This window comes from Hippopotamus amphibius, chromosome 12 (assembly GCF_030028045.1).
Source record: "Hippopotamus amphibius kiboko isolate mHipAmp2 chromosome 12, mHipAmp2.hap2, whole genome shotgun sequence".
NCBI lineage: Eukaryota > Metazoa > Chordata > Mammalia > Artiodactyla > Hippopotamidae > Hippopotamus > Hippopotamus amphibius.
In genome coordinates this window covers 79,801,726-79,822,595 of record NC_080197.1, presented here as the reverse complement: position 1 = coordinate 79,822,595, position 20,870 = coordinate 79,801,726, and the positions used below count along the sequence as shown (strand labels likewise).

The following is a 20,870-nucleotide window of genomic DNA, read 5'->3' as shown; positions in this document are numbered from 1 at the left end:
AACAATAGAGAAAGATATTTGTAATCTATTGCCAAACCAAACAGAAAAAAGGAAAAGTTATAAACACAAATTCTACCTGAGTTTGTTTTTTTTAATGTTACAGCAGGATACACAATTCTAGGTAGTAAGATTTGGGGTGGTGATCTCACTTTCTCTCCAAACCATAAATTTTTTTCTATGAAGACATACTCTTTTCATAATCAGGACAAAACAATAAACAAATTCGGGGAAAGGTAGTGTAAAGCTATCCAACAGAAATGGTATAGATAAGGCTCTAGGTACTAAAAACTCCCACTACCACTTCTAGAATAAAGCCAGAATGGTTTCCTTACAGCCAAATTCAATGCATTCTCTTCACTCTACTGCATCTGATGCAACAGAACACTTCTGTCTTGAAACACTTACCTGGGTTTCTCTAATACTCTTCTGATACTCCTACTATCTCTCCAAGACAATTCTCTTCTAGTACATTTTACTGGCTCCTCTTCCTCTGCCTACCTTTAAAATACTGGTATATGCAAATGATAGCACTTATATATGGAATCTAAAATAAGACATAAATGAACCTATCTATGACACAGAAACAGAATCACGGACACAGAGAACACACTGGTGGTTGCCAAGGCAGAGGGCACTGAGGGAGGGATAGAGTGGGAGTCTGGGATTAGCAGATGTAGGCTTTTATATATAGAATGAATAAACAAGGTCTTAAAGTATAGCAGAGAGAACTATATTCAATATCCTATGATAAACCATAATGGAAAAGAACATAAAAGTGAACGCGTGTGTGTGTATAAATAACTGAATCACTTTGCTGTACAGCAGAAACTAACACATTATAAACCAACTATACTTTAACTGAAAAAAATAATGATAAAACACTGGTACATGCCTTAGAGCTCTATCCTCAAACATGTTCCTGGGCAATCCCATCCAGAGTCACTGTTTCAACTGGTTTCAATTAGTACCTATTTTAAGTATGTACTTAATTTAGGTTTTCTCAATCAATATTCCCAACTCTGGCTTCTGCCTTGGGCTGCAGACTTGTATGACCAACTGTTTACTGTACATATTTGCCAAGATTTCCCATAGGCAACTCAACAGTTCTAACTAAACACATATTTTCCCTAAAATATGCCCCTCTCCTATGTTCCCTATTTTGATAGAATTCATTTTGACTCCCCCTTTTCACTTCTCTATTCAACTTCCATTAACTAATCAATCACTGTGCACCATCAATTTTATCTTCCTAATATATTTCCTTTCTATCTCTATGGCTACAGACTCAACCTGTGTGGCCAGTACTATCACAACAATCTCCAAAACAGTCTTCGCGCCTATACAGTCTTGCCTCTTTTCAATCTATTGATGATCCTTAATTTTATTTTCTCAACCCATCACATTTAAGGGACAGACACATTATCATCATCTGTAACAGCAGTTCATTTTGATAAACATTCTCAAGTTGAGGGTGGGGGACATGAGGCCAGAGGGTTATTTTTCATTTGATAAGAGCCCCATATTATAATATCCTCTGTTTTCTCCATGTCCCACTGAGACTCAATATATTTTCTTCGTATTGTATGCTTTTCCATTTTTATTTCAGCATTTTTAACTGAGCTATCATTCACAAACCACAAAATTTACCGTTTCAAAGTGTACAATTCAGTGATTTTTAGTATATTCACAATGTTGTGGAACCATACCACAAAATATCTAATTGCAGACTATTTTCATCACTGCAAAAAGAAACCCTACAAACCAATAAGCAGTCACTCCCCATTTCTCATTCCCCAAGTCTGGTCAACCAAAATACTTTGTCTCAATAGATTTGCCTACTCTGGACATTTCATATAAATGGAACCATAAAATACAAGGCCTTTTGTGTCTGGTTTCTTTCATCTAGCGTAATGCTTTCATGGTTCATTTATTCTGCAGCATATATCAGTATTTCATTCCATTTTAGGACTAAAGAGTGTTTCACTGTATGGATATTCCACCCTTTGCTCACCAATCCGTCAGTTGATGGACATCTGGGTTGTTGATACTATGAGTAATCCTACTATAAACATTCGTGTACAAGTTCCTATGTGGACAAACGTTAGTAATTCTCTTGGGTATATACCTAAGAGTGGAATTGCTTGGGCGATATAAAAACTCTGCTTAGGGAGTTTCCTGGTGGTCTAGTGCTTAGGATTTGGTGCTTTCACTGCCATGGCCCGGGTTCAATCCCTGGTCAGGGAACTGAGATCCTGCAGGCCACATGACGTGGCAAAAAAAAAAAAACAAACCTGTTTAAGTTTTTAAGGAAATGTCAAACTGTTTTCCAAAGCTTCTGCCACATTTGACATTCTTAGCAGGAACCTATGAGGGCCCAATTTCTCCACATCCTCACCAATACTTGTTACTGTACTCTATTTTACAATCGCCATCCCAGTGGATGTGAAGTGTTACTTTATTGAGGTCTTGATGTTATGACTTTTCATTTAAATAATAATCTTTAAAAAAATCACAAGCACATTTGGAGCCAAATATATTTGGTGTGCTTTTTGGTATTACGTTATTAATATATTTAACCTCTAACATTAAATATTACTACTGAATGAGTGATACATGCATGTAGAAATAAAAACTCAAACAATAAAAGGTAATAGTCTCTCTCCACTGAGTTCTCATTATTCTGACCATTCTGCTTTTAATTAGTGGTTACCTCCATAACTCTAAATTATTTAACTCCTAATCACTAAATTTAATCTCCATAACTCTAAATTATTTCTTCATAACATTTAATAATAAATATGCATATAATATGCAATTCGTTTCACCTCTCTGTTTTGTTTATTGTCAGTCTCCTTCACTAGAATAAAAACTCCATGAGAACGTGCGTGTTCCCTTTTCTGTTCACTGCTGCACCTCACCACCTAGAATGGGGTCTGGCACATAAAAGGCAGTTGATAAATATAAATTTTTTAAATATTTTAAGTTTTAATATTTTTAATATTAATTTTAATAAGTTTAATGTTAATTAAATTTAATATTTTAAATTTTTTTTATTTATTTGGCTGCACCAGGTCTTAGCTGCAACACACAGGATCTTTGTTGATGAGTGCCAGCTCTTTAGTTGCGGCACACATGCAGGATCTAACTCCCTGATCAGGGATCGAACCTGGGTCCCCTGCATTGGGAGCTCTGAGTCTTAACCACTGGACCATCAGGGAAGTCCCAATAAATACATATTAAGCAAAAAGCATCTATTTCTTGATTTATCTGAATTTTGAAATACATTTTCTTGAGTCTCTCCCCATAAAAGGTAAAGAATTTTGTTCATAACCCTCTTTTTTCCCCCAATTTTTGCTGAGTTACAGCTTACTTTTACTTTTCTAACAGTTATCTTTACAATTTTAACTAATATACCTTAACTTGTTTCCTTTTTTTTTTACTCCGTAAAATTTAAACTCTTAACCTCCCACCACCAGCTCAGTATATGATGAGGAATCTGGAGTTCCAATATACCCAAGTTACCTCATATTAATCACCTATACCATTACTTTTACATTGTAAAGTTACGACATTTATTTTCTGATCTATAACTATCTTTTCTTTGTCTACAAATCAACTCTGAAGACAGAAAGCCAATAAATAGTTTACAATATGACGATAATGCAAACAACACTCACTGCAGAACCAAGCAGTAGTTGGAACTATAGAGAACACGCAATTCCACTTGTTCCCTTCTGAGGATTTACTGCAATTTACTATTATCTTCTTTACATGTTGCCTGTATTTCTTACTACACCATACTCTAAGAGAACAGGATTTTTATACACACACACTGTATCATGCACAGCCCTTGTTACTATACCTGGCACACAGTATATGCGTTCAATAATTATATGTTTGTAAACAGATGGATAGATTCGTGGAGGGAAGGGGAGGGGAGAAAAGAAAAGGGAAGGTCAGGCCATCAAGGATATCGAAGTCAATCTACTTCAGACATTAAGTATCTTTATACAATATCCATCCTCCAGCATCACCCTGCGATAACGTGGAAGGAAATGAATCTGCATACCCTATGAGATCTATCAGTCAAGCAAATATCAACTAAAGGTTAAGTTAGAATAAAAAAAGTGGTATTCTGTTTCTGTAGTTACAAAATTTTTACAAATTTTATTGCTTTTAATAACTCATTTCTCCTATTTTTAAAACCCTTCTATATACATGGGGGGCCTCGAGGCAGGGATTTTGAGTTTTTCTCCCTTAGTTCTTCAGTACAGTTCCTTCTGAAAAATTTCTATCTTAACTGCTAAGAAGAAAAATGCTTTTTCTATCCCTTAACCAGAATATGTAGATGGCCATAAAGAAGCGGTAACAGTGAGAATAATCCACTTCAATGCCTCCAAAAGGAACTAGGGAAATAAACGCTGCCGAAACAAAACAGAAAAACATGGAAGGTGGAAGAGTTATAACTGTGGAGGCCAATTAATTGTACTTCTCAAATTCAGTACTGTATCTCCATTGAGTTCATAAAACAGCAACAACAAAACTGAGTTCAGACCTGGCCACTACAACATATTCACACCACAAAGCTTATCATCTAGGTCAGGAAAACCATAAACAGAAGAATACTAGAAAATTCCAGGATCATTTTTCCCGACAAAAAAAGCATTGGTTCAAAAATCTATGTGAAAACCAAGAGAGAACACTCGCACCCCTCAGGCTGGCCCCACCCCACAGACACCCATACATACCCACTTAGAACCCTGGAGTACCCCCAGGGGCCTAAAATTAAAAAACACTTCCACACACAATGACGGTATGTTAGCCTTTCACTCTCACTCTTCCCACAAATAGCTACAAGCATAACATGCAACTTTCACTCTCGCCTCACAAATTAGAAGGATAATAATAGCTCTCTCCAACCTGAGTCTCCAAAGGAGCACCAAATATTCATAAATTAAAGGAAAGCAGAAAATTCTTTAACAGCAACATAGTAACCCACTTCAAATTAATTACAACTGGAAAGGCTGACATAGATGTGCTATGAGATATTTATGATGTGAACTAGAAAATACAATATATCACCCATTAGCTAATTAAAGCTTTATATATGAAATTCTGACCTAAATCTCAAAATTACTAGTCCAACCTGCTGTGGTGTGTTATACTATTACTAATTAGCATCAATTATCAGAAAACGAGTCGAATATTTTTAAATGCTGTATTTCAACATTTTTTTATTGATTTACAATGTTGTGTTAGTTTTAGGTGTACAACACAGTGATTCAGTTATATATACATATATATATTCCTTTCAGATTCTTTTCCCTTACAGATTATTACAAAATATTAAGCAGAGTTCCCTGTGCTGCACAGCAGGTCCTTGTTGGTTACCTATTTTATATATAGTGGTGTGCATATGTTACTCCCGAACTCCTAACTTACGCCTCCCTCCCAACATTTTTTAAGATTCCATTCATTTTGTTAAAGGGTTAAAAATGTCACTAGGGACAAGAAATGTGTGGCTATCTTAAACCCTCTATGAAGAGATTAACAATAGACCAAAATTTTTAAATCTAATTCAAGTGCAATTTGGCAGAATCTATCAAACTTTATATACCCTCTGACCTAGAAGTTTCACTTTTAAAATTACTCTCTGTGAGACATATTCCACAAGTTTAAAGATAAATGTACAGTGACATTCAGTTATTGCATCATTTTGTACCAGCAAAAAGAGAGAACTTAAATTTCCACCAACAAGAGGCTGGTTAGATAAATTATCATATCTCCACACCCTAAAATAAAATACTGCTGTGAAAAAAATTTTTCTTAAGAAAACCTCTATATCTGACAATCCCTATAAAGACATCCATGACACGTGAACTGGGAAAAAAAGCAAGTATAATACAACCCCAGCAGCAGACAAAAGTACAGACATGCATATTCGCATATACACAAAAATGATTTGGAGAGCAAGAAGTTATTTCTGAAAGGTCAGATAGAGCCAGCTTTTCCCTTGTATATATATGTGTGTGTACTTCTTTTTTTCTTTTCTTTGTCAATTATTTTAACAGTGAGCGGGTATTACTTTCACTCACACACAGTCTTACTACAACCAAAGGCTTCAATAAAGCCCTCAACCATTCAACACTATAATAGGGTAATGAATGGGCTAGGCCCCAACTGACAAAGTCTCTGTGATTAGTAGGAGGTTAAAAACAACCCTACAAGTTAAAGGAAGCATAGATGTCTTTGCTTCTACCCTCAGCATGTAGCATATCAGTTTTGCTAATACCAGACATCAGGTTGTATGTTCTTAATCTGATTCTCCTGGAGACCAAAAATTATAGAACCGTGAGGCTAAAGCAACACTGTTTTGATGACATACCCACAAGAAAGAGGACCTCTGCTAGGAGCTGTCATGACACAACACTTGTCACAGTTGCCATTTCATTCTTTTTTATGGAAGGGTGTGAATGCTGAGTAACAAAGTTACAATCAAGTTAACTGTGGTTTTTAATAATTCTTATCAATCAGTTAACCAAGTTAATTGTAAGGTCTATCAAAGTTCTCACCATGACAAATATCTTGTCAAGCACATACTTCAAGCAAACACAAGTTATTAATCACGGTTATATCAGCAACCTGAGCTACTTACTTAGTTCAAAAGAGTCAAGTTCTAGGTTGTATAGCCTTTCCCAACGACTCTAGTCTCAATGCTATCTGATTTCTCAAAGGCCTAAAATATTAAATTGTTTGGATGTTAGTTACATTACTGTCCATTTTATACATCTCATACTACATTACGATCAGTTCAACAAATCCTACCAGCCTGATTAAACTGAACAAATACATTAGACAGACACACGTTTACAACCATGTATCTCAATTCTAAAAATTTCTGAAAATCTCAAAATTTTGTAACTAATTTGGTGACAAAAATCACACCTGAACTGATACTGAAATACCAATGTGTTTGATGAAGGAACTGGAGGATGCCCCCCACCTTGCTTGGAAAGTTAGATAATATATAGTATATACATCATATCACCTTTCTAAAATCTGAGAAATTTTGAATTCTGGCCCAAAAGATCTTGGATACAGACCTGGGTTACTGGATAAGATTAAACAGTCACATCATTGTTGGTAAAGACATTTATAATCAAGGAGAGCTACGCAAAAAGGTTTTAACTCTATATTTATTAAACAAGGCGGTAAGTACACAGGTATTTATTAATTACACAATTCCATCTTTTTTGCATGTCAAACATTTCATAAATTTAAAAGCTTAAATGAAAAATTATAAGTACACGTTTGATTTTCTTCCTTAAAATAATAAAAGGATTTGTATTCAAATGTTTTCATCCTTAAAAAAATAAGAGCATTTGGGAAGCAGCATGTTTAAAAATGGTTAAAGATCTTAAAAACATTCATATCTTTTGATCCAATAATTCCAAAAATAGGAAACTCATCTACTTAAATGATCCAAAATGAGAGAAAACCAGCTACATTATGACTTATGATATACCAGCTTTATTAGTACTTGTCCCACTGGGAAGTGTTTAAGTGAAATCTTTATAATTTAACTTGCCATCTACGAAAAACATTTATAACCAATGGCTGACATAAAAAATGCTTATAATACAATAAGTGAAAGTGGATATACATTGACATACAGCATACTCTCAATTTTGCAAATACAGTCGACCCAACGACAATACAAGTTTGAATCTCACGGGGCCACTTATATGTAGGTTTTTTTTTTTTTCCAAAAGTAAATACTACAGGGCTTCCTAGGTGGCACAGTGGTTAAGAATCTGCCTGCCAGTGCCGGGGACACGGGTTTGATCCCTGCTCCAGGAAGATCCCACAAGCCACGAAGCAACTAAGCCCATGTGCCACAACTATTGAGCCTGCGCTTTAGAGCCTGTGAGCCACAACTATTGAGCCCATGTGCCACAACTACTGAAGCCCACACCCCTAGAGCCTGTGCTCCACAACAAAGAGTAGCCACCACTCACTGCAACTAGAGAAAGCCTGTGAGCAGCAATGAAGACCCAACACAGCCAATAAATGAATTAATTATTTTTTTAAAAGGTAAATACTACAGTATTATACAATAAGCAGGTGGTTGAATCTGCAGATGAGGAGGAACCCCTGTCATGGAGGGCCAACTATAAGTTATATACAGATTTTCGACTGCAGGGAGGGTCAGAGCCCCTAATACATACCCCCACTGGTTCAAAGGTCAACTGTATACATATAAGCATAGCAAAAAGAATGGTAGGAAATCTGTTTACTTCCTTAACAGTTGTCAAAATTTTCCAAATGGGCATATAGCACTTTTTTAAAAAGAAAAAATGTTTAAAAGATTTAAACAGAAACAAAAGGGAAAAGCCACTGTAATTTAAGGTGAGCATTTCTTCCTTTTGGACCTGCTCTCAAAAACCTGCCCAGCAGAGCACTTCCAGCTGCCACCACCAAATGTAGCTGGCACACAGTATTAAACCTATCTGTTGGCCCTAAATGCATGATTAAAAATTTTCATTATCTGCAATAATACAGACGCAAGATGTTTAATATTATTTCAGATGTAAGTGACTGTAGGGGAAATAATGTGAAGACGACAGCAAGATTTTCTAGCACACACTAGGTATGCAGTGCATGGGGTATTATTATATAAATGTTTCCTGTCTTCTCCAATACACTTGAGAAATGGCACATGGCCAGATATAATGAGCAAGCTGGGACCTGAGGAAAAGACTTGGAGAAACAATTTTAATTGTGATTAAAAATCACAATTCCTTCCTCTTTGACCCAGTAGAGTCCATTTTTCTCTTCTTTGTTACCATGCTTCCCTGAATACCGCAAATTACCAAGGGATTTTTTTCATCATAATTCTTTACATGTTTACACCCAAATGTAGAATTAGACTTTTAAATTCTATAGATTTAGCCCAGAATACAATGAAATCATAAATATAAAGGTATCCAAAGAGATTCAAGCAGAATTCAGTGGTTCCTGGAATAACTAAAAAATAGAATGAGATCATAATACATTTCAAAGTTCCAGAATTAAAATAGATTTTCTATTACAAAGTCTACTTAAGTGAAACTTCACAAAAGAAATACCATGTTACACTGCATATTTAAAAAAAAAAAAAGAACCTTTCACAGCATCATATAAAGCCTTTAACATAGTATGTGGACCATAATGAGCATTCATCAGTATGAATACTAAGTATATTTCCTCTATTTTAAGATACACGTTTCTTCATAATTTAAAGTTTCAGAAATAGGGATTCATCTCATAACATGTATAATTAAAATGTTTTTTCCCCCCCAAAAAGAATAAATTATTAAATTGATGGTACACTCCACAAGAAATGGGAACTAAGAAATGAGGTGACATGGCATTTTACATGGTTAATATTTGCCATGAATACTTCCTTTAACCCTTCAAGCAAACGTTTCAGGGAGCAATTTTATCATCCCATTTCTAGATGAGAAAACTAAGGCTTAGAAAGGGTAAAGTTGCCCAAGATCACACATCTGACTCAATCACTGCAATATGCTGCATATTTTACAGAGAACTTAATATTGGGTTGTCCAAAATCAAGCCTGTTTTTTTATCTCCACATTCCTCACTGTCCCTACCATCTACCTGCCTGTTCCTACATCTCTTTCCGGAGCTCCAGACCTGAATTTCCAACTATCAAGTGGATACAATCTGAGCATCTGAATTAAGATATGCTATAAAAGAAAAGTATACAATTGATTTAAATAGTATGAAGAAATAACGTAAAACTGCTCATTAATAATTTTTTAAATGACATGTTTCAACATGTTCAAAATATTTTGGATGCACTGGGTTAAATAAAATATATTATAAAATTATGAAATCAACCATTTCTTTTTATTCTATAATGTGGCTACTCAAATTTTAATTACATAAGTGGCTCATTCATACTCTACGTCTATTGGACAGTACCCTTTCTAGAGGTTCCTGTTGCCCCCATCACAGCCATCAATAGCTCAATAAACGGCATTACCATCCCTGTACGTCAGCGTTGTCCAACAAACCTTCTCTGATCATGAAAGTGTATATCTGATGATGACTGGATGCTTGTGGTGGTAATTGCGTCTGACTCACAGGATCCCTTAGGTTACTGTGGAGCCAGAGTTCTTCGGAGACTGGAGAATACCACCTGTTATTTTGACTTTCCTCTGGGGAAAAAGGTAGTCAGTACCAAAAATTGCAGACCAGAGTTACGCAGCAAAACTTTCTGTGACAATGACAATGTTCTATATCTGCACCATCCGATACAGACGCCACAAGTCCCATTTGGCTACTGAGCGCATGAAGTATGCCTAGTGCACCTGAAGAACTAAATTTTTTTAAATCAATTCATTTAAATCAGTTTAAATTTAAATACCCATATATAGTGGCTACTGTATTAGACAGCACTGCTTCTAACCTACCTGCCCCATCTGAGAGTCTGGGAATCACCTTAGTCTCCTCCCTCCCCACCAACTGCCCCTTCTCCCACAAAAGTATACACACACACACAGATATTCAATTAGCTGGTCCTGTGTTCTTTAATCTCAGTATGTTTGCATGCTTTCATCTCAGTACGTTTCTCTATCCCCACTGTCACTACTTTCTTTTTCAGGCTTTAACAAGATTAAGGCCACAGCCTCCTAGTTGGCCTCCTCACTTAGCCTCCTCCTACCCACTCCTTGTAAGATGTAAATAAAGTCTGTTATTTCCTTCATACAAAAGTCTCCAAAGTCTTGCCACTGCCTGAAGGTAAAATTCTAGACTCTGATGGACAAAGCCCTCCATGATCCAAACCCCATTTTCAGCCTCATCTTTCACCACTCCCATCCACCTCCCAATTCTTGCTCATATCATTAACCCTCATCCTGCTCTATTAAAACTGCCTGTGTACTTGTCTCCTTCAAAGTCTCTAGCATCCTGAGGGCAGCAACAGCGTCTCAAAATTATACTGTTAAGATGGAGCACAATACAGTCACAGTACACAAATGAAATATACTAGAGTTTCCATAAATATTTTTTGAATGAGGGAGTAAAGAAAAGAAACAAATGTATACCCTGGGACAACTATGAAAATAAAAAAATCTGTAAAGCAGACATTCTTGCTATATTATTGAAAACAATTTTAATATGAATTTAAGAATCAACCCCTAATTTCAAGGAAATCCTGATTGGTGCTTTAAAAAAAGGCATATGTATAACTTGCCATGTAGAAATACATACTTATATTTTACCTGCATTAACTCATTCTTAACCAGCAATACTTAAAAATTTCTGCTCTATTGAAAATCAAGAAATAATGAGCCTAAGCATAAGAATAATCAAATTATTTCAGAAGAGTCAAATTATTTCAGTCAGGATTCAGAAACTTGGCAATACCAGAAAATTAACAGCAAACCACTAGAAAAACCACCAGAAAAATCAAGTGAAATGTCAAATAATGCTACTTTCCGTAACTCTTTCTACCTTGTAATATTCCACTTATGCACGAGAGAAAAATATCAAGCAAAGTTTCAGCCTAAATTTGATACTGCCATTTAGAAAGGGATGCAAAACTATCTGAAGTACTCAAAATTATCTGCCACTAATGAAAGCAAAGTGAATACTGCCATGAGGGTAGAAAAGTCACTTGTGTGGCATCTGAAGGGATGGGTCCAGAAAGAGCTGAAGGGATGTACTCAAACAGATTGTTGTAAAACAATGCAGGTGACACGGGTTCAATCCCTGATCCAAGAAGAGCCCACGTGCCAAGGAGCAACTAAGCCCACAAGCAACAACTACTGAGCCTGCACTCTAGAGCCCGCAAGCCACAACTACTGAACCCACATGCTGCAACTACTGAAGCCCACACACCTAGAGCCCATGCTCTGCAACAAGAGAAGCCACCGCAATGAGAAGCCTGTGCTCTTCAACAAAGAGTAGACCCCACTTGCCACAACTAGAGAGAAAAGCCTCCACACAGCAACAAAGACCCAATGCAGCCAAAAAAGAAAAAAAAAAAAAAAAATCAAATGAGGGAAAAAAAACTTCTACAAAATTCTTTAACCAGTAGAAATGAATTTTAAAACCTGTGTAATCAGCCACTTTAATAGGTTAAAAGAAGACTGTCTCGATATGAAAATGCATCAGGTAGATTTTTAACATTTATTAATGATGAAAAATATTAACAAATTAGGAACAGAAGGAAACTATCTTAATCTAACAAAGGATATGTGCAAAGCCAACTAAGTATCTGTAGGGGAACAGAGGGCTCTGCTGTTGCATATCTGGCGACCTGTAGATTTTTGAGTCTAGGTAGAACACTTTGTGACTTCTTCCTGACCCCCACCCCATGCACCCTCCTAGCCCCCCTACCCAGAACAGGAGAGGATGGGAGGCCTATAAGAGGCAGCCACCAGGCCATCTCCCACAGTTTCCCTCTTTCCCCTGGAGGCTTCATGAGATAGTTTCTCATTGGTGCCTTGACTCTGATGAGACAGGGGACTTTCAGCTCTATCCATCTCAGAATAGAGCTGTAAACTATGAAACCATGTAGGGGTTAGAATGGGCTCCTTATCAATAGGGCATCCCACAGCTCACACTGTAGCCATTGGCAATGGTTTTGTTCTGGTGTCATCCTTTTTGGCCTGTGGGACAAGAGTCACAGAGAGCTGGCACCTTTGGCTCCATTGCCCATGTAAGGGACAAACTGCCTAAATCTGAAGCGTTCATTGTATCTATACTAGTCAAATCAGTCAGGCCTTGACCTTGGCCTTGCCCCATCTTGTGTGTGTGTGTGTGCTTGACAACACCATACTTCACAGTGAAGAATTAGCTGCCCCAGCAACCACTTGGCTAGATACCTAAGAGTTGAAAGGCTGAGGACATACAGTAAATACATGTTTAAGAAACTACCAAACTCTTTTCCAAAATAACTGTAACATTTAAAATTCCCACCAACAATGTATAAGAATCCCAGTTTCTCCACATTCTTGCTAATACTTCGTATTTCAATCTTTTGACTTTACCATTCTTGTGGGTATGCAGTGGCATCATATTGTGGTTTTAATTTGCATTTTCCAAATGAATAATGATGGTGAGCGTCTTTTTCAAGCACTTACTACCATCAATGTATCTTCTTTGGTGAAGTGCCTATTCAAATATTTTGCCCATCTTGGGGGGGGGGGGGTGCTATCTTATTATTTAGTAGTAAGAGTTCTTTAGATATTCTGAATGTTTAAGTCCTTTACCAGATATATGATTTGCAAATATCTTCTCCTGTTTTGTGATTTGTCTTTTTTATTTTCTCAATGAATTCTTTTGAAAGGCAAAACTTTCTAATTTTGATAAAGGCCAATACATCAATATTTTTCTTTTATAAGTCATGTTTTTGGTGCCATGTCTAACCTAAGGTCTCAGATTCTCTCCTATGCAGTGAGGCTTGAGGTTCACTTTTTGGGGGTGCATATTGAGATCTACTTCTTGTAGTACCTTTTGTTGAAAAGACTATCCTTTCCTCCACTGAATTACCCTCCCACTTTTGTTGAAAATTAATTAACCACATATGTGTGTTTATATCTGGACTCTACTCAATTCCATTGATGTCTACATCTGGCCTTATGCTGATACCACTCCTGTTACAGACTGTGACAGTCGCTGACAGACAATGAATGTCAAGACATTCCTGGAAAAAAACAAGGTGGGAGCACTTGACTCTACCAGGTATGAAGACTTACTATAAAACTACAGTAGCTAAGATAGTCTGGCACTAGGCCAAAGTAGAGAAACCAGTGGAAGAGAGCAGAGAGCCTCAATTTATTACAAAGCAGTTGAAAAGGGAAGGAACTGTCAATAAATGATGCTGAGAAAAACAGGAACCATACAGGGAAAAAAATAAACCTCAGAGCATATGCAAAAACCAATTATAGGCAGATCATGGTGCTATATGAGAAGGGTATAGGAAGGACACTCCCAGAAAGTAACAAAAGAGTAATTTCATGACCTTAGGGTAGGGAAAGATTTCTTAAACAGGACATAAAAAGCACTAACCATATAAAGGAAAATATTAACTGAACTACACTAAAATTAAGAAGCCAGTTCTTCAAAAGACACCATTAAGAGAACAAAACAGCAAGCCACGGAGTAGAATAGAAATACTCGCGACACAAATAACCAAAGAAGGGCTCATACCCAAAATATATAACTCCTATACATTAATTAGAACAAGAAAGAAAATCTAACAGAAAACTGAGCAAGATATCTGAATAAGCACTTCACAAAAGGTTTTCCAAATGACCAAAAGACAGAAAGGTATTCAACCTCATTTGTAATCAGTGAAATACAAATTAAAACTAAGATACCACTATAAATCAACCCACCAGAATGGCTGAAATTAATAACACTGACAATAATGGCAAGAATATAGAACAAAAAGAACTCTCAAATACTGCTTCGGGGCATGTAAGTTTGTACAACTATAGGAAGAGTTGGCAATTATCTAGTAAAATTGCACATATGCATATTCTATGACTTAGCACTTTTATTCCTGGCTATAAAGGCAGCAGAAATACATGCACCAAAAACTTGTGTAAGAAAGGTCATAGTGGGACTTCCTAGGTGGCGCAGAATTGGTTAAGAAATGGTTAAGAATCCACCTGCCAATGCAGGAGACACAGGTTCGATCCCTACTCCAGGAAGCTCCCACATGCCTCGGAGAAACTAAGCCTGTGGGCCACAACTACTGAAGCCCGCACACCTAGAGCCCATGCTCTGCAACAAGAGAAGCTGCTGCAATGAGGAGCCCAAGCACCACAATAAAGAGTAGCTCCCACTTGCCACAGCTAGAGAAAGCCCATGTGCACCAACGAAGACCCAACAGGGCCAATTAATAAATTAAAAAAAGAAAAGAAAGAGGAAGGTCATAGTGGCATAATTCATAATGCTCCAAGACTGAAAACAACCTAAATATCCATCATTAAAATAATGAATAAGTTATGATTATTTATACAATACTATACAGCAATGAAAATAAGTGAACTACCACTACACACAACAAATCTAAATCTCACAAAATGCTGAATCAAAGAAGTCAGACATAAAAGAATATATACAACATGATTCTATGTATATAAAGTTGGAAAACAGATAAAACTAAATAATAGAATTATACAAAAAAAAGCAAGAAAATGATTCCCATGAAAGTCAGGACAGTAGTTACCTTTATGGGGAAAGGACAGGGTTGTGACTGGTAAGAGGCAAATAAAGTTTCTGGAATGCTGGCAAGGTCCTCATGTTTGACCTAGATGATGGCTATATCAGTGTTTGTTCCATAAGTTATCAAGCTATACATTTGTTTTATATACGTCTCTAACCATGTGTTACATTCAAGAAGGCATTCACGCCTGCACTGTTGGTGGGAATGCAAATTGGTACAGCCACTATGGAAAACAGTATGGAGGTTCATTAAAAAACTAAAAATAGAACTACCATATGACCCAGCCATCCCACTACTGGGCATATACCCAGAGAAAAGCATAATCCAAAAAGAAACATGTACCACAATGTTCACTGCAGCACTATTTACAATTCCAGGACATGGAAGCAACCTAAATGCCCATCAACAGATGAATGGATAAAGAAGATGTGGCACATATACACAATGGAATATTACACAGCCATAAAAAAAGGAATGAAATCGAGTTATTTGTAGTGAGGTGGATGGACCTAGAGTCTGTCATACAGAGCAAAGTAAGCCAGAAAGAGAAAAACAAATACCATATGCTAACTCATATATGTGGAATCTAAAAAAATGGTACTGATGAACCCAGTGACAGGGCAGGAATAAAGATGCAGCTGTAGAGAACGGACTTGAGTACACAGGGTGGGGGGCAAAGGGGAAGCTGGGACAAAGCGAGAGAACAGTGCTGACATATATACACTACCAAATGTGAAACAGATAGCTAGTGGGAAACTGCTGCGTAACAGGGAGATCAACTTGATGATGGGCGATGACTCGGAGGGATGGGATAGGGAGGGTGGGAGGGAGTCGCAGGAGGGAGGGGATATGGGGATATATGTATAAATACAGATGATTCACTTTGGTGTACAGCAAAAACTGGCACAACAGTGTAAAGCAATTATATTCCAATAAAGAGCTTTAAAATGTGAAAAAAAATAAAATAAAATAAAAAATAAAAAGCCTTTTTAGAACAACAAAAAAAAAGGGGTTCAAGAGGCAATTAAGTTCTTCAATTGATAAGTTATATTCCCATTATAAAATTACATTTAAGGTCCAAACTTTAATTCTTGAAATGTTTTCACAATTTCAGAGATGTTTAACTGAAATTCAGGCAATTAGTTACCTAATTTCCATGAAAAGGACTTCTAAAAAAAAAGAAGGAAAAAATGAAAATAACATATACACATACACATAAAGGGGCTGTCAGATGAAAACCACTGTCCACTCATCTCACAGCACACCATGTTAAAGGAAGCTAAAAGGAATAAAAGGTTTAGTTTCATTCTGGGTGAACCACTAAAAATGAGAGTCCACGTGGACTTCAGGTGACAACGATGTGCTAACGAAAGTTCATCAGTTATTTATTATGTACCACTCCAGTGGGAGATATTGATAATGAGGTGGGGTTATGCATGTGTGGGGGCAGGGAGTCTATGGGAAATCTCTGTACCTCCACTCAATTGTGCTGTAAAGCTAAAGCTGCTCTAAAAAACAAAGCCTTTTTTTTTTTAAGTGTTCAAGAGTCGCTGTATCTCTAAAGCACAGCTCTGATCATGTCTCTCCTAATTAAAAACCTTCAACAGCTACTAACACAGTATCTCAAGATTGGAAGGAACCTTAAAAATTACTCATTCAATGCTTGGAACATGACAGGGGATGCAGTATGACATAAAAACATTCACACCATCGCTGGACAGCAGTGACTCACAAAATCAATAGGGAAAAGTAAAATGGAAGGTGGAAGTAAGGGAAAAATCAAGAACACTACATATATTTCTGACTTGAACCAGCTGGTGGTGTCATTTAACAAATGAAGGAACACCAGAGAAGAGCAGGAATCATACATTTAGTTCTGGATGTGCTGAGTGTAAGGGGCATCCAAGTGGAAATACGGGATAACAATAGCCCTTAGACACAAAAGAAAGGTGAAAGCTGAAGGCAGAAACACAAATACTCGGCATACAGATGAAAAATGAAATAGAAGATAAGATCACCCAGAGAAATTCAAACATTTAATGAATGGTAGAAAAAAATTCAACAAAGGTGATTAGAAAGAGCCCAGAGAACCAGGAAGGAAAACAGAAGCATGATCTAAAGACCCCCAAATAAGTGAGAGTTTCACAAAAGAAGGAGAAATTCGCTGTGTCAAACACGGCTGTAGTGGGCAATCTTGAAAATGGCTCTGAATGATGTCTACCTCTGAGTATTCATGCTCTTGTGGAATCCTCCCTTGCGTGTGCTGGACCTAGTGACTCTCTTCAAATGAACAGGATACAGCAAAAGTGACAGGATGTCACTTCCAAGGTCAGGTTACAAAATGACTGGCTGGTATCCCCCTGCCTCCTTCACAGAGCCCTCAATCAATCTCCTTGATGTGGGGCTTGTGCCATGTTGTGAGTAATCCTATGCAGAGACCCAAATGGCAAAGAGACCGATTTCTCCATCAAACAGCCAGCAAGGACCTCAAGCCTGCCAAGAGCCACATGACTGAGCTGGAGGCAGACCCTGCCTGTCCCAGCCGAGCTTTGAGATGACCAGTCCTAGTCAACATCTGATTGCAGCCTTATGAGTGACCCTGAATCAGATACGCCAAACTCAGATGTCTGACCCGCAGAAACTGTGAAACAATAGATGTTTGCTGTTTTAAGTTAAGTTTGGTGGTAATTTGTTGCACAGCAATAGACAACTAGCACAGATGCTGAGAGCTTAAATAAATGGATAGAAAAATAGCCAGTGTATTTAAAGAAAGACATTAGTAATCCCAGCAAAACAGTTTCAGTGAAATTGTGGTGAGAGAAACAAGACAGAAATAGATTCAGAAGAAAATTACAGGTGAAGAAATGCAAACATAAAGCAAATGTAGACAACTCAACAAAGTTTGGCTATAAAGCAAAGAGCAAAGCAACTTAAAGCAAAAGGCAGAGAAAGTGTGAAGCTGGAGAAGAATTTGTTGCCAGAATGAGAGAGACTTTTCTTAAAGTTTAATTGATGATAAAAAGAAGCCAGTGGGGTGGGGAAATATACTCTCAAGGAACTTCATTCCATTATTAAGAAACTCCTCTAGGGACTTCACTGGCGGTCCAGTGGTTAAGACTCTGCGCTTCCCATGCAGGGAGCACAGGTTTGATTCCTGATCTAAGATTCCATATGCCATGCAGCGCAGCCAAAAAAAGAAAAAAAAAAACTGCTCTATAAATTCTCAGTACCTCTCTGCCTTCATTGAAAGCTGGCTTTCCCAGGATGCCTCTCCCCATGCTACCCTTTCAAGTGGAGGCTATGAAGTCACTCACATGCCACACCCAATACTCGGAAATGAGGCTGGTACCCTTTTTTCTTCCACTGCCACCTCCAGACCACTATTCCTGAACCCTCCTATAAAATCCTTGTTACGCTGATTTTCACGCTACTCAGCAACTCAGTCTTCTACCTCCGCCTCTTCACTATCAGCTAGTCATGACCTGGACATCCTCCACACTCAGTGAGGATATGCTGGCAGCTAGTTCACAACACCACTGCCTTCTATGCCACCACTCCTGGGTCATTTCAATACTATACACATGGATAAGGCAGGCATCTAACACCAGTTCCTCTAACCCATCATCTTCTGTTCTCTGGGGACAGCCATTTACAACCAGTTGTAACTTCACTTAATTGTACCATTATCCATTCAGTCATCAAATATTTAGTAAGTATCTATTATTTGCTAAGTAGAGAACACATGACAGTCCCTGTTTTCATGAAATCTAGGACATAATTTTTCATATTTTCCACAAAAACAGCATGAAAAGATCCAACTGAAGTCTAGACACATTACAACTACTACATTCCTTTATTAATCAACCTGGGAACCATGTAGATTCTAGGAAATTAGAATTATTGTCTGCTGTGACCTAGTGAATCCATGCTGTATCCTAGCAGTCACCTTTCCCCGATAAGGCTTCTAAAACTACTTTCTAACTTTTTACATAATCTATTCTAAAATATTGCCATAATTCATTATTAGATCCCCCAATCTGTAAGTGTACAACTGTGCTGCACAAAACAGTAGCCACTAGTCACAGAGGCTATTTAAATTAACTGTAATAAAATTAAAAATACAGTTTCTCAGTCACACTAGCCACATTTCACGTGTTCAAAAGGCACATGTGACTCATGGCTATTGTATGTGATGGTGAAGGATAGAACGTTTCTATCATTACACAAGGTTCTATTAAACCATGCTGGTCTAAAGTTTTTGGTATTCACTTCCTTTTTCCCAGGAAAAAGTTAAGATGACAGGTCACTTTCCAGTCTCCTGAGCACTCTCTGGGGCTCCAAAATACCCTAAGGAATTCCACACTTCAGGATCATTATCACCACCATCAAAGTCACCATGACCAAAATCACCACCACCACCACCACAACGTCATCATCAGGGTAGCTGGTTTTCACTGCGTACTTACTATATTCCAAGCACTTTACTAAAAGCTTCTTGAGCACTCTCCCATTCATTCTTCACAACAATCACATCAGGTAGGACTATTATTCTCATCTAATGAGAGTTTAACTGAGTTTTAGACAATAAAGTAACTCATTCAAAGTTATATCGCTAGGAAGTGACAGCAATCCACAGTTTAAGCAAATTAATAATGTAATTATTTTGTCCTTTTAAGACAACACATTTTTTCACAGAAAGGAGAAGCAATGCCCACACCTCACACTAGCACTCAGCATTCCAGCCAGATCAAACTATCTTCAGATCACTCTATCTGCCCTACAACTTTCTTGCCTTTGGGTCCTGCACATGCTGTTTTCCCTCTGCTTGCATCCTTTTCATGCGGCCAAATCCTACTTATTTTTAAGATCTCATCTCAGATCTTCCTACAATCCTTAGACATCCATTCTATGAGCTGATGTGGAACCCCGTATGTCACCTATTGAAGCATGTATCACAGCAGACCACAAAATCCTGTTAACTTTTCCTCTTCTCCCACTAGAATGAAACTCCTTAAGAATAAGGGACCCTGTCCCTTATGTAACATGGAATCCATCTGGCCTAGCCCAGGACTGGTTAGAACACAAAAGGTACTCAATAAATATTTAATATTTAATAAATGAAGGAATAATGAAAACAAGACACTTAAATAATCAAATCATTTCACAAGTATTCACGCAACTAAATAAACCACTATCTAATTTGACTTTTACACAAACCTAAGCGTCTATTCAATCAGAGACTATTAAAAGTAACACTAAGTGGCCTCCCTGCCATTTAACTGGAAACAAAGTAATTCACAAACATCCTCCCTTCATAATATGCAAAACAACACTTAACTCAAAAAACAAAGGTCAGGGGAATGGCTGCTAATGAGTTTGGGACTTCTTTTTGGGAGGATGAAAATTGATCTTGATGATGAATGTACAAAAAAATTATTTAATTGTACAGTTTAATGGGTGAATTGTATGGTATGTGGATTAACTCTCAATAAAGCTGTTATAAAAAAAAGGTCTGCAGGTAGCTAGACTTAAACTATCAAAAGAAATATTAAGCCTGCAAAAAAAAAAAAACTAGAGGATAAAATACCTGTTTTATTTATGCAATTTTAAAATAGCTATATGC

The 20,870-nt window shown here is 37.2% G+C and overlaps 1 protein-coding gene across 9 annotated transcripts in view; it reads right to left on the bottom strand.

Moving 5' to 3' along the window:
• The window catches only part of ERC1 (ELKS/RAB6-interacting/CAST family member 1), a 410,068-nt gene that overhangs the window by 385,510 nt on the left and 3,688 nt on the right, over positions 1-20,870 (bottom strand). The window lies entirely within an intron of this gene.